We start from the raw sequence: 13,551 nt of genomic DNA, 5'->3' as shown, positions 1-13,551 counted from the left end.
TGGCAGTCACCTTGGTGCTTCCGATGCGCAGTTTTCAGTTTACTGCATCCCTTGAAGCTTCCTGTAGACGATGGAACACACAAATTGCGTCCCGGGTCCATAATGCATTCTCCAGATGACTTCTTACAAAGGAACTAAAGTGGCTATGGTCACCGTTCGGAAGTCTTCCTGGGAATCATGTTGGTTGCTTCCGATGCGCAGTTTTCAGTTTACTGCATTGCTTGGAGCTTCCTGTAGACGATGGAACACACAAATTGCGTTGCGAGTCAATAATGCAGTCTCCAGATGACTTAATACAAAGGAACTAACGTGGCTATGGTCACCGATCTGAAGTCCTCCTGGGAGTCACCTTGGTTGCTTCCGATGCGCAGTTTTCAGTTTACTGCATTCCTTGAAGCGTCCTGTAGACAATGGAACACCCAAAATTGCGTAGCGAGTCAATAATGCAGTCTCCAGATGACTTCTTACAAAGGAAAAAAAGTGGCTATGGTCGCCGTTCGGAAATCCTCCTGGGAGTCACCTTGGAGCTTCCGATGCGCAGTTTTCAGTTTACTGCATTGCTTGGAGCTTCCTGTAGACGATGGAACACACAAATTGCGTCCCGAGTCAATAATGCAGTCTCCAGATGACTTCTTGCAAAAGAACAAAAGTGGCTGTGGTCACCGATCGGAAGTCCTCCTGGGAGTCACCCTTGTGCTTCTGATGCGCAGTTTTCAGTTTACTGCATTCCTTGAAGCTTCCTGTAAACGATGGAACACACAAATTGGGTCGGAATCAATAACGCAGTCTCCAGATGACTTCTTACAAAGGAACTAAAGTGGCTATGGTCACCGTTCGGAAGTCGTCCTTGGAGTCACCTTGGTTGCTTCCGATGCGCAGTTTTCAGTTTACTGCATTCCTTGAAGCTTCCTGTACACCATGGGACACACAAATTGCGTCGCGAGTCAGTAATGCAGTCTCCATATAACTTCTTACAAAGGAACTAAACTGGCTATGGTCACCGTTCGAAAGTCCTACTGGGAGTCACCTTGGTTGCTTCCGATGCGCAGTTTTCAGTTTACTGCATTCCTTGCAGCTTCCTGTAGACGATGGAACACACAAATTGCTTCCCGAGTGAATGATGCATTCTCCAGATGACTTCTTACAAAGGAACTAAAGTGGCTATGGTCACCGTTCGGAAGTCCTCTTAAGAGTCACCTTGGTTGCTTCCGATGCGCAGTTTTCAGTTTACTGCATTCCTTGAAGCTTCCTGTAGACGATGGAACATACAAATTGCGTCGCGAGTCAATAATGCAGTCTCCAGATGACTTCTTACAAAGGAACAAAAGTGGCTATGGTCACAGTTCGGAAGTCCTCCTGGGAGTCACTTTGGTGCTTCCGATGCGCAGTTATCAGTTTACTGATTTCCTAGAAGCTACCTGTAGACGATGGAACACACAAATTGAGTCGCGAATCAATAATGCAGTCTCCAGATGACTTCTTACAAAGGAACTACTATGGCTATGGTCACCGATCGGAAGTCCTCCTGGGAGTCACCTTGGTTGCTTCCAACGCGCAGTTTTCAGTTTACTGCATTCCTTGAAGCTTCCTGTAGACGATGGAACCCACAAATTGCGTCGCCAGTCAATAATGCAGCCTCCAGATGAATTCTCACAAAGCGGCGAACGTCGCTATGGCCACAGTACGGACTTCCTCCTGGGAGTCACCTTGGTTGCATCCGATGCGCAGTTTTCAGTTTACTGCATTCCTTGAAGCTTCCTGTAGACGATGGAACACACAAATTGCGTCGCGAGTCAATATTGCAGTCCCCAGATGACTTCTCACAAAGCGGCGAACGTCGCTATGGCCACTGTACGAAATTCCTCCGGGGAGTCACCTGGGTTGCATCCGATGCGCAGTTTTCTGTTTACTGCATCCCTTGAAGCTTCCTGTAGACGATGGAACACACAATTGGCGTCGCGTGTCAATAATGCAGTCTCCAGACGACTACCTACTAAGGAACTAACGTGGCTATGGTCACCGTTCGGAAGTCCACCTGGGAGTCACCTTGGTTGCTAGCAATGCGCAGATTTCAGTTTACTGCATTCCTTGAAGCTTCCTGTAGACGATGGAGCAAACAAATTGCGTTGCGAGTCAATAATACAGTCTCCAGATGACTTCTTACAAAGGAAGAAATGTGGCTATGGTCACCGTACGGAAGTCCTCCTGGTAATCACCTTGGTTGCTTTCGATGCGCAGTTTTCAGTTTACTGCATTCCTCGAAGCTTCCTGTAGACGATGGGACACACAACTTGCGTCCCAAGTCATTAATGCAGTCACCAGATGACTTCTTACAAAGAAACTAAAGTGATTACGGTCACCGTTCGGATGTCCTCCTGGGAGTCACCTTGGATGCTTCCGATGCGCAGTTTTAAGTTTACTGCATTCCTTGTTGCTTCCTGTAGGCGATGGAACACACAATTTGCGTCGCGGTACAATAATGCAGTCTCCAGATGACTTCTTACAAAGGAACTAAAGTGGCTATGGTCACCGTACGGAAGTCCTCTTAAGAGTCACCTTGGCTGCTTCCGATGCGCAGTTTTCAGTTTACTGCATTCCTTGAAGCTTCCTGTAGACGATGGAACTCACAAATTGCGTCGCGAGTCAATAATGCAGTCTCCAGATGACTTCTTACAAAGGAACAAAAGTGGCTATGGTCACCGTTCGGAAGTCCTCCTGGGAGTCACTTTGGTGCTTCCGATGCGCAGTTATCAGTTTACTGAATTCCTAGAAGCTACCTGTAGACGATGGAACACACAAATTGCGTCGTGAATCAATAATGCAGTCTCCAGATGACTTCATACAAAGGAACTAATGTGGCTATGGTCACCGTTCGTAAGTCCTCCTGGGTGTCACCTAGGTTGCTTCCGGTGTGCAGTTATTAGTTTACTGCATTCCTTGGAGCTTCCTGTAGACGATGGAACACACAAATTGCGTCGTGAGTCAGTAATGCAGTCTCCAGATTACTTCTTACAAAGGAACTAACGTGGCTATGGTCACCGTTCGGAACTCCTCCTGGGAGTCACCTTGGTTGCTTCCGATGCGCAGTTTTCAGATTACTGCATTCCTTGAAGGTTCCTGTACACCATGGGACTCACAAATTGCGTCGTGAGTCAATAATGCAGTCTCCATATGACTTCTTACAAAGGAACTAAACTGGCTATGGTCACCGTTCGGAAGTCCTACTGGGAGTCACCTTGATTGCTGCCGATGCGCAGTTTTCAGTTTACTGCATTCCTTGAAGCTTCCTGTAGACGATGGAACACACAAATTGTGTCGCGAGTCAATAATGCAGTCTCCAGATGTCTTCGTACGAAGGAACTAAAGTGGCTATGGTCACTATTCGGAAATCCTCCTGGGAGTCACCTTGGTTGCTGGCAATGCGCAGTTGTCAGTTTGCTGCATTCCTTGATGCTTCCAGTAGACGATGGAACACACAAATTGTGTCGCGAGTCAATAATGCAGTCTCCAGATGACTTCTTGCAAAGGAAAAAAAGTGGCTATGGTCGCCGTTCGGAAATCCTCCTGGGAGTCACCTTCGTTGCTTCCGATGCGCAGTTTTCAGTTTACTGCATTCCTTGAAGCGTCCTGTAGACAATGGAACACCCAAAATTGCGTAGCGAGTCAATAATGCAGTCTCCAGCTGACTTCTTACAAAGGAAAAAAAGTGGCTATGGTCGCCGTTCGGAAATCCTCCTGGGAGTCACCTTGGAGCTTCCGATGCGCAGTTTTCAGTTTACTGCATTGCTTGGAGCTTCCTGTAGACGATGGAACACACAAATTGCGTCGCGAGTCAATAATGCAGTCTCCAGATGACTTCTTGCAAAGGAAAAAAAGTGGCTATGGTCGCCGTTCGGAAATCCTCCTGGGAGTCACCTTGGAGCTTCCGATGCGCAGTTTTCAGTTTATTGCATTGCTTGGAGTTTGCTGTAGACGATGGAACACACAAATTGCGTCCCGAGTCAATAATGCAGTCTCCTGATGACTTCTTGCAAAAGAACAAAAGTGGCTGTGGTCACCGATCGGAAGTCCTCCTGGGAGTCACCCTTGTGCTTCTGATGCGCAGTTTTCAGTTTACTGCATTCCTTGAAGCTTCCTGTAGACGATGGAACACACAAATTGCTTCCCGAGTCAATGATGCATTCTCCAGATGACTTCTTACAAAGGAACTAAAGTGGCTATGGTCACCGTTCGGAAGTCATCTTAAGAGTCACCTTGGTTGCTTCCGATGCGCAGTTTTCAGTTTACTGCATTCCTTGAAGCTTCCTGTAGACGATGGAACATACAAATTGCGTCGCGAGTCAATAATGCAGTCTCCAGATGACTTCTTACAAAGGAACAAAAGTGGCTATGGTCACAGTTCGGAAGTCCTCCTGGGAGTCACTTTGGTACTTCCGATGCGCAGTTATCAGTTTACTGATTTCCTAGAAGCTACCTGTAGACGATGGAACACACAAATTGAGTCGCGAATCAATAATGCAGTCTCCAGATGACTTCTTACAAAGGAACTACTATGGCTATGGTCACCGATCGGAAGTCCTCCTGGGAGTCACCTTGGTTGCTTCCAACGCGCAGTTTTCAGTTTACTGCATTCCTTGAAGCTTCCTGTAGACGATGGAACACACAAATTGCGTCGCCAGTCAATAATGCAGCCTCCAGATGAATTCTCACAAAGCGGCGAACGTCGCTATGGCCACAGTACGGACTTCCTCCTGGGAGTCACCTTGGTTGCATCCGATGCGCAGTTTTCAGTTTACTGCATTCCTTGAAGCTTCCTGTAGACGATGGAACACACAAATTGCGTCGCGAGTCAATAATGCAGTCCCCAGATGACTTCTCACAAAGCGGCGAACGTCGCTATGGCCACTGTACGAAATTCCTCCGGGGAGTCACCTGGGTTGCATCCGATGCGCAGTTTTCTGTTTACTGCATCCCTTGAAGCTTCCTGTAGACGATGGAACACACAATTGGCGTCGCGTGTCAATAATGCAGTCTCCAGACGACTACCTACTAAGGAACTAACGTGGCTATGGTCACCGTTCGGAAGTCCACCTGGGAGTCACCTTGGTTGCTAGCAATGCGCAGATTTCAGTTTACTGCATTCCTTGAAGCTTCCTGTAGACGATGGAGCAAACAAATTGCGTTGCGAGTCAATAATACAGTCTCCAGATGACTTCTTACAAAGGAAGAAATGTGGCTATGGTCACCGTACGGAAGTCCTCCTGGTAATCACCTTGGTTGCTTTCGATGCGCAGTTTTCAGTTTACTGCATTCCTCGAAGCTTCCTGTAGACGATGGGACACACAACTTGCGTCCCAAGTCATTAATGCAGTCACCAGATGACTTCTTACAAAGAAACTAAAGTGATTACGGTCACCGTTCGGATGTCCTCCTGGGAGTCACCTTGGATGCTTCCGATATGCAGTTTTAAGTTTACTGCATTCCTTGTTGCTTCCGGTAGGCGATGGAACACACAATTTGCGTCGCGGTACAATAATGCAGTCTCCAGATGACTTCTTACAAAGGAACTAAAGTGGCTATGGTCACCGTACGGAAGTCCTCTTAAGAGTCACCTTGGTTGCTTCCGATGCGCAGTTTTCAGTTTACTGCATTCCTTGAAGCTTCCTGTAGACGATGGAACTCACAAATTGCGTCGAGAGTCAATAATGCAGTCTCCAGATGACTTCTTACAAAGGAACAAAAGTGGCTATGGTCACCGTTCGGAAGTCCTCCTGGGAGTCACTTTGGTGCTTCCGATGCGCAGTTATCAGTTTACTGAATTCCTAGAAGCTACCTGTAGACGATGGAACACACAAATTGCGTCGTGAATCAATAATGCAGTCTCCAGATGACTTCATACAAAGGAACTAAACTGGCTATGGTCACCGTTCGGAAGTCCTACTGGGAGTCACATTGATTGCTGCCGATGCGCAGTTTTCAGTTTACTGCATTCCTTGAGGCTTCCTGTAGACGATGGAACACACAAATTGTGTCGCCAGTCAATAATGCAGTCTCCAGATGTCTTCGTACAAAGGAACTAAAGTGGCTATGGTCACTATTCGGAAATCCTCCTGGGAGTCACCTTGGTTGCTGGCAATGCGCAGTTGTCAGTTTGCTGCATTCCTTGATGCTTCCAGTAGACGATGGAACACACAGATTGTGTCACGAGTCAATAATGCAGTCTCCAGATGACTTCTCACAATGGAAAAAGAGTGGCTATGGTCACCGTTCAGAAGTCCTCCAGGGAGTCACCTTGGTGCTTCCGATGCGCAGTTCTCAGTTTGCTGCATTCCTTGAAGCTTCCTGTAGACGAAGGAACACACAAATTGCTTCGCGAATCAATAATGCAGTCTCCAGATGTCTTCGTACAAAGGAACTAAAGTGGCTATGGTCACAATTCGGAAATCCTCCTGGGAGTCACCTTGGTTGCTTCCGTTGCGCAGCTATCAGTTTACTGCATTGCATGAAGCTTCCTGTAGACGATGGAACACACAAATTGCGTCTCGAGTCAATAATGCAGTCCATAGATAACTTCTTATATAGGAACAAAAGTGGCTATGGTCACCGTTTGGAAGTCCTCCTGGCAGTCACCTTGGTGCTTCCGATGCGCAGTTCTCAGTTTGCTGCATTCCTTGAAGCTTCCTGTAGACGATGGAACACACAAATTGCGTCGCGAGTCAATAATGCAGTCTCCAGATGACTTCTTACAAAGGAACTGAAGTGGCTATTGTCACCATTCGGAAGTCCTCCTGGGGGTCACCTTGGTTGCTTCCAATGCGCAGTTTTCTGTTTACTGCATTTCTTGTAGCTTCCTGTACACCATGGAACACACAAATTGCGCCGCGAGTCAATAATGCAATCTCCATATGTCTTCTTACAAAGGAACTAACGTGGCTATGGTCACCGTTCGGAAGTCCACCTGGGAGTCACCTTGGTTGCATCCGATGCGCAGTTTTCTGTTTACTGCATTAATTGAAGCTTCCTGTAGACGATGGAACACACAATTGGCGTCGCATGTCAATAATGCAGTCTCCAGATGACTTCTTACTAAGGAACTAACGTGGCAATGGTCAGCGTTCGGAAGTCCACCTGGGAGTCACCTTGGTTGCTAGCGAGGCGCAGTTTTCAGTTTACTGCATTCCTTGAAGCTTCCTGTAGACGATGGAGCAAACAAATTGCGTCGCGAGTCAATAATACAGTCTCCAGATGACTTCTTACAAAGGAAGAAATTTGGCTATGGTCACCGTACGGAAGTCCTCCTGGTAATCACCTTGGTTGCTTCCGATGCGCAGTTTTCAGTTTAATGCATTACTCGAAGCTTCCTGTAGACGATGGGACATACAAATTGCGTCCCAAGTCATTATTGCAGTCACCAGATGACTTCTTACAAAGAAACTAATGTTATTATGGTCACCGTTCGGAAGTCCTCCTGGGAGTCACCTTGGTTGCTTCCGATGCGCAGTTTTAAGTTTATTGCATTCCTTGTTGCTTCCTGTAGACGATGGAACACACAATTTGCGTCGCGGTACAATAATGCAGTCTCCAGATGACTTCTTAAAAAGGAACTAAAGTGGCTATGGTCACTATTCGGAAATCCTCCTGGGAGTCGCCTTGGTTGCTGCCGATGCGCAGTTTTCAGTGTACTGCATTCCTTGAAGCTTCCTGTAGACGATAAAACACACAAATTGCGTCGCGAGTCAATAATGCAGTCTCCAGATGACTTCTTACAAAAGAACTAAAGTGGCTATGGTTACCGTTCGGAAGTCCTCCTGGGAGTTACCTTGGTGCTTCCGATGCGCAGTTCTCAGTTTACTGCATTCCTTGAAGCTTCCTGTAGACGATGGAACACACAAATTGCGTCGCGAATCAATAATGCAGTCTCCAGATGACGTCCTACAAAGGAACTGTCGTGGCTATGGTCACCGTTCGGAAGTCTTCCTGGGAGTCACCTTGGTTGCTTCCGATGCGCAGTTTTCTGTTCACTGCATTTCTTGAAGCTTCCTGTAGACGATGGAACAAACAAATTGCGTCGCGAGTCAGTAATGCAGTCTCCAGATGACTTCTCACAAAGCGGCGAACGTCGCTTTGGCCACTGTACGGAATTCCTCCTGGGAGTCTCCTTGGTTGTTTCCGATGCGCAGTTTTCTGTTTACTGCATTCCTTGAAGCTTCCTGTAGACGATGGAAGACACAAATTGCGACGCGAGTCAATAATGCAGTCTCCAGATGACTTCTCACAAAGCGGCTAACGTCGCTATGGCCACGTTATGGAAGTCCTCCTGGAAGTCCCCTTGGTTGCTTACGATGCGCAGTTTTTAGTTCACTGTACTCTTTGAAGCTTACTGTAGACGATGGGACACACAAATTGCGTCTCTAGTCAATAATGCAGTCCTCAGATGACTTCTTACAAAGGAACAAAAGTGGCTATCGTCTCCGTTCGGAAGTCCTCCTGTGAGTCACCTTGGTGCTTCCGATGCGCAGTTTTCAGTTTACTGCATTCCTTGATGCTTCCTGTAGACGATGGAAAACACAAATTGTGTGGCGAGTCAATAATAAAGTCTCCAGATGACTTCTTATAAAGGGAGAAAAGTGGCGATGTTCACCGTTCGGATGTCCTCCTGGGAATCACCTTGGTTGCCTCCGATGCGCAGTTTTCAGTTTACTGCATTCTCCGAAGCTTCCTGTAGACGATGATACACACAAATTGCGTCCCGAGTCAATAATGCAGTCTCCAGACGACTTCTTACAAAGGAACAAAAGTGGCTATCGTCTCCGTTCGGAAGTCCTCCTGTGAGTCACCTTGGTGCTTCCGATGCGCAGTTTTCAGTTTACTGCATCCCTTGAAGCTTCCTGTAGACGATAGAACGCACAAATTGCGTCCCTAGTCAATAATGCAGTCTCCAGATGACTTCTTACAAAGGAACTAAAGTGACTATGGTCACCGTTCGGAAGTCCACCTGGGAGTCTGCTTGGTTGCTGCCGATGCGCAGTTTTCAGTTTACTGCATTCCTTGAAGCTTCCTGTACACGATGGAACACACAAATTGCGTCGCGAGTCAATAATACAGTCTCCAGATGACTTCTTACAAAGGGAGAAAAGTGGCTATGGTCACCGTTCGGATGTCCTCCTTGGAATCACCTTGGTTGCCTCCGAAGCGCAGTTTTAAGTTTACTGCATTCCTCGAAGCTTCCTGTAGACGATGATACACACAAATTGCGTCCCGAGTCAATAATGCAGTCTCCAGATGACTTATTACAAAGGAACTAACGTGGCTATGGTCACCGTTCGGAAGTCCTCCTGGGAGTCACCTTGGTTGCTTCAGTTGCGCAGTTTTCAGTTTACTGTATTCCTTGAAGCTTCCTGTAGACAATGGAACACACAAATTGCGCTGCGAGTCAATAATGCAGTCTCCAGATGACTTCTTACAAAGTAACAAAAGTGGCTATTGTCTCCGTGCGGAAGTCCTCCTGAGAGTCACCTTGGTGCTTCCGATGCGCAGTTTTCAGTTTACTGCATCCCTTGAAACTTCCTGTAGACGATGGAACACACAAATTGCGTCCCGGGTCCATAATGCATTCTCCAGATGACTTCTTACAAAGGAGCTAAAGTGGCTATGGTCATCGTTCGGAAGTCTTCCTGGGAATCATGTAGGTTGCTTCCGATGCGCAGTTTTCCGTTTACTGCATTGCTTGGAGCTTCCTGTAGACGATGGAACACACAAATTGCATTGCGAGTCAATAATGCAGTCTCCAGATGACTTCTTACAAAGGAACTAACGTGGCTATGGTCACCGATCGGAAGTCCTCCTGGGAGTCACCTTGGTTGCTTCCGATGCGCAGTTTTCAGTTTACTGCATTCCTTGAAGCGTCCTGTAGACAATGGAACACCCAAAATTGCGTAGCGAGTCAATAATGCAGTCTCCAGATGACTTCTTGCAAAGGAAAAAAAGTGGCTATGGTCGCCGTTCGGAAATCCTCCTGGGAGTCACCTTGGAGCTTCCGATGCGCAGTTTTCAGTTTACTGCATTGCTTGGAGTTTCCTGTAGACGATGGAACACACAAATTGCGTCCCGAGTCAATAATGCAGTCTCCAGATGACTTCTTGCAAAAGAACAAAAGTGGCTGTGGTCACCGATCGGAAGTCCTCCTGGGAGTCACCCTTGTGCTTCTGATGCGCAGTTTTCAGTTTACTGCATGCCTTGAAGCTTCCTGTAAACGATGGAACACACAAATTGCGTCGGAATCAATAACGCAGTCTCCAGATGACTTCTTACAAAGGAACTAAAGTGGCTATGGTCACCGCTCGGAAGTCGTCCTTGGAGTCACCTTGGTTGCTTCCGATGCGCAGTTTTCAGTTTACTGCATTCCTTGAAGCTTCCTGTAGATGATGGAACACACAAATTGCTTCCCGAGTCAATGATGCATTCTCCAGATGACTTCTTACAAAGGAACTAAAGTGGCTATGGTCACCGTTCGGAAGTCCTCTTAAGAGTCACCTTGGTTGCTTCCGATGCGCAGTTTTCAGTTTACTGCATTCCTTGAAGCTTCCTGTAGGCGATGGAACATACAAATTGCGTCGCGAGTCAATAATGCAGTCTCCAGATGACTTCTTACAAAGGAACAAAAGTGGCTATGGTCACAGTTCGGAAGTCCTCCTGGGAGTCACTTTGGTGCTTCCGATGCGCAGTTATCAGTTTACTGATTTCCTAGAAGCTACCTGTAGACGATGGAACACACAAATTGAGTCGCGAATCAATAATGCAGTCTCCAGATGACTTCTTACAAAGGAACTACTATGGCTATGGTCACCGATCGGAAGTCCTCCTGGGAGTCACCTTGGTTGCTTCCAACGCGCAGTTTTCAGTTTACTGCATTCCTTGAAGCTTCCTGTAGACGATGGAACACACAAATTGCGTCGCCAGTCAATAATGCAGCCTCCAGATGAATTCTCACAAAGCGGCGAACGTCGCTATGGCCACAGTACGGACTTCCTCCTGGGAGTCACCTTGGTTGCATCCGATGCGCAGTTTTCAGTTTACTGCATTCCTTGAAGCTTCCTGTAGACGATGGAACACACAAATTGCGTCGCGAGTCAATAATGCAGTTCCCAGATGACTTCTCACAAAGCGGCGAACGTCGCTATGGCCACTGTACGAAATTCCTCCGGGGAGTCACCTGGGTTGCATCCGATGCGCAGTTTTCTGTTTACTGCATCCCTTGAAGCTTCCTGTAGACGATGGAACACACAATTGGCGTCGCGTGTCAATAATGCAGTCTCCAGACGACTACCTACTAAGGAACTAACGTGGCTATGGTCACCGTTCGGAAGTCCACCTGGGAGTCACCTTGGTTGCTAGCAATGCGCAGATTTCAGTTTACTGCATTCCTTGAAGCTTCCTGTAGACGATGGAGCAAACAAATTGCGTTGCGAGTAAATAATACAGTCTCCAGATGACTTCTTACAAAGGAAGAAATGTGGCTATGGTCACCGTACGGAAGTCCTCCTGGTAATCACCTTGGTTGCTTTCGATGCGCAGTTTTCAGTTTACTGCATTCCTCGAAGCTTCCTGTAGACGATGGGACACACAACTTGCGTCACATGTCATTAATGCAGTCACCAGATTACTTCTTACAAAGAAACTAAAGTGATTACGGTCACCGTTCGGATGTCCTCCTGGGAGTCACCTTGGATGCTTCCGATGCGCAGTTTTAAGTTTACTGCATTCCTTGTTGCTTCCTGTAGGCGATGGAACACGCAATTTGCGTCGCGGTACAATAATGCACTCTCCAGATGACTTCTTACAAAGGAACTAAAGTGGCTATGGTCACCGTACGGAAGTCCTCTTAAGAGTCACCTTGGTTGCTTCCGATGCGCAGTTTTCAGTTTACTGCATTCCTTGAAGCTTCCTGTAGACGATGGAACTCACAAATTGCGTCGCGAGTCAATAATGCAGTCTCCAGATGACTTCTTACAAAGGAACTAACGTGGCTATGGTCACCGTTCGGAACTCCTCCTGGGAGTCACCTTGGTTGCTTCCGATGCACAGTTTTCAGATTACTGCATTCCTTGAAGGTTCCTGTACACCATGGGACTCATAAATTGCGTCGTGAGTCAATAATGCAGTCTCCATATGACTTCTTACAAAGGAACTAAACTGGCTATGGTCACCGTTCGGAAGTCCTACTGGGAGTCACCTTGATTGCTGCCGATGCGCAGTTTTCAGTTTACTGCATTCCTTGAAGCTTCCTGTAGACGATGGAACACACAAATTGTGTCGCGAGTCAATAATGCAGTCTCCAGATGTCTTCGTACAATGGAACTAAAGTGGCTATGGTCACTATTCGGAAATCCTCCTGGGAGTCACCTTGGTTGCTGCCAATGCGCAGTTGTCAGTTAGCTGCATTCCTTGATGCTTCCAGTAGACGATGGAACACACAAATTGTGTCGCGAGTCAATAATGCAGTCTCCAGATGACTTCTCACAATGGAAAAAAAGTGGCTATGGTCACCGTTCAGAAGTCCTCCAGGGAGTCACCTTGGTTGCTTCCGTTGCGCAGCTATCAGTTTACTGCATTCCTTGAAGCTTCCTGTAGACGATGGAACACACAAATTGCGTCTCGAGTCAATAATGCAGTCTATAGATAACTTCTTACATAGGAACAAAAGTGGCTATGGTCACCGTTTGGAAGTCCTCCTGGCAGTCACCTTGGTGCTTCCGAAGCGCAGTTCTCAGTTTGCTGCATTCCTTGAAGCTTCCTGTAGACGATTGAACACACAAATTGCGTCGCGAGTCAATAATGCAGTCTCCAGATGACTTCTTACAAAGGAACTAAAGTGGCTATGGTCACCGATCGGAAGTCCTCCTGGGAGTCACCTTGGTTGCTTCCAATGCGCAGTTTTCAGTTTACTGCATTCCTTGAAGCTTCCTGTAGACGATGGAACACACAAATTGCGTCACGAGTCAATAATGCAGTCTCCAGATGACTTCTTACAAAGGAACCAACGTGGGTATGGTCACCGTTCGGAAGTCCTTCTGGGAGTCTTCTTGGCTGCTTCCGATGCGCAGTTTTCTGTTTACTGCATTTCTTGTAGCTTCCTGTACACCATGGAACACACAAATTGCGCCGCGAGTCAATAATGCAATCTCCATATGTCTTCTTACAAAGGCACTAACTTGGCTATGGTCACCGTTCGGAAGTCCACCTGGGTGTCACCTTGGTTGCATCCGATGCGCAGTTTTCTGTTTACTGCATTCCTTGAAGCTTCCTGTAGACGATGGAACACATAATTGGCGTCGCATGTCAATAATGCAGTCTCCAGATGACTTCTTACTAAGGAACTAACGTGGCTATGGTCACCGTTCGGAAGTCCACCTGGGAGTCACCTTGGTTGCTAGCGATGCGCAGTTTTCAGTTTACTGCATTCCTTGAAGCTTCCTGTAGACGATGGAGCAAACAAATTGCGTCGCGAGTCAATAATACAGTCTCCAGATGACTTCTTACAAAGGAAGAAAT

Source organism: Schistocerca piceifrons, chromosome 3 (assembly GCF_021461385.2).
Source record: "Schistocerca piceifrons isolate TAMUIC-IGC-003096 chromosome 3, iqSchPice1.1, whole genome shotgun sequence".
In the NCBI taxonomy this organism is placed as follows: domain Eukaryota; kingdom Metazoa; phylum Arthropoda; class Insecta; order Orthoptera; family Acrididae; genus Schistocerca; species Schistocerca piceifrons.
Note: the sequence above shows the minus strand (reverse complement) of the source record.